We start from the raw sequence: 2,054 nt of genomic DNA, 5'->3' as shown, positions 1-2,054 counted from the left end.
GGACAGTGGCCGTGGACGGGGCCCCGGTGGACGCAGCCCTGGTGCCTGGTGCACAGGCTGTTGGGCCCTGGCCAGCCTCCTCCCTCTCTCCGGGCCGGCTCTTGGCTGGCCCCGCTGTCCGGAATCCGCAGGCCTGCGGGTCCCTGGCTTGGTCACGCCGGGCACCCACGGGCTGTTTGTTCAGACATCACTCCTCAGGCCGGGCAGGCAGCCCTCGCGCCCGGTCCCGGGCTGCGTGGCCGGGTGGGCTGGAGGACAGGTTCCCATGGTTGGGAGGGACAGGCGTGACTCAGGTGGTGGCGCCTGCCGTGAGTCACCGCGGCCCACGCCCCGTGGCCCTGGTCCAGGGTGAAGGTGTCGCCCTGGCGGAGTCGGAGAAACGCGCCCGCACGGGACGCTCAGCTGTCGTTCACCTGGTAACTTCACACGACGGCGGCCCAGTGGCCTTGGGCAAAATGGACCTCGAATTCCACCTTCTGTCCCAGGCGGGGCTGGGAACCCCCGGAGCCGCTGCAGCAGCAGGTCCGGAGCCCCCAGTCTGTGGGAGGGCAGATGCTGCTGGGCACTGGAGAGGGGCTGGCTGGCCCGGCCATGGAGGCCTCTGTGGGCAGTGGCCTGTGGGCCTGCTCAGGGCCGCTGGGCTTCTGATCGGGGCTTGGGCTGGCCCAGCCCGGTGCTGGGATGGAGGGGCAGGGACGGAGACCGCTGGGACCCCGCGCAAGCCAGCCAGCGAGCGCAGAACAGCTGCCCAAGCGGGCTCTGCGCCCTGGACCCGCCTTCGGGGTGAGGCTGGCTCAGGCCGGGCTGCGGGCGGGTCTGTGGGGACCCCAAAGCCAGGCGAAGGCAGCCGCTGTGTTTTTGTGGCCTTCTAGAGCAGACTGCACCGCGCTCTCCCTCTGGGTTAAACGAGACCACGGAAGACCATGCAGTTGGACAGACAGGCTGGGCCGGGCCGGGCTGGGGGGCCTGGGCGGGGCTGGGCTGGCCAAGGGCAGGCCAAGGACAGGCCGTGAAGTGAGTTTCCTTGGGGATCAGGTGTGAAAGTGCCCAGACTTGGGGGCGGCGGGGGCACCCAGGGGCAGAGCAGGCAGCACCTCAGGCCTCGGCAAGGGCTGACCGGCATCTCCCCTGTGCACAAGCCCCCGGCCTCAGCGGCTGCAGCCAGGGATCCCGAAGCCTTTGGGAGCCCCAGCCAGAGAAGGGAGAGGCCGGGCCTGGGAGGAGCCAGCGCTGGGCGTGGGGCCTGCCTTCCAGAGCTAGGAGGGGGTTTCTGTGGCCTAAGCCCTGGGGTCTGTGTTCTGGAGCCCCAGGGGCCTTGCAATCCCCTCCCGTCCTGGGTCCTCTGCTCTCCTCGCAGCCGGGGAGCTGGAGGGTGGCCCCCTGCACCCCCAGGCCGGTCCTGATGCTAATTGGAACCAATCTGCCCACGGTTGGGCAGGCCCTGGCAGGAGGTGCTGGCAGGAGGGGCGTCGGGCGGGTAAACACGCCCCCGCAGTGCCCAGGCGGGCAGGTGCTGGCCCAGAGAGCTGCCGCCAGTGCGGGAGGGGGCCGGCCTGGCAGTGCCAGCAGGGGCCCAGGCCGGGAGTGCCAGGTGCCCTCTGCATCTGGCCCCCGTGGTGCCCACTGCACCCCGACCGTGCTGCACCCTGCCAGCCCCATCTGTGAGGGTGCTGCCCCCTGTCCTGTGCCCTACACTGGGTCTTCCCTGCAGAGCTCCGCCCGCGGCGCCGCTTCTTGCGCTCCAAGTGGGAGGCCCAGGCCACCGTGGAGGGCGCGTGCCCCCAGGGTGCAGGGAGCCCGCCGCAGGCCCTGGGCCAGGCCTCTGCTCCAGTGTGGGGCGGAGCCCGCTGGGCGCCCAGCCCGAGAGCAAGCTGCAGCCGCGCGCTCAAGGCCGCTGGGGAGACAGATGCTCCCGGAGCAGAGCCGGGCGCAGGCCCGCTGTCCAGGGGAGGCGCCCGAGGGCTGTGGCTCTGGGTCCACTGTCCCCGCCGCTCCGTGTGACCCGAGGGTCTCCACAGGGGCTCCGGGCTCCTAAGGGGACATGGAGGCTTGGC

This window comes from Talpa europaea (genome assembly GCF_964194135.1).
Source record: "Talpa europaea genome assembly, chromosome: 13".
NCBI lineage: Eukaryota > Metazoa > Chordata > Mammalia > Eulipotyphla > Talpidae > Talpa > Talpa europaea.
Note: the sequence above shows the minus strand (reverse complement) of the source record.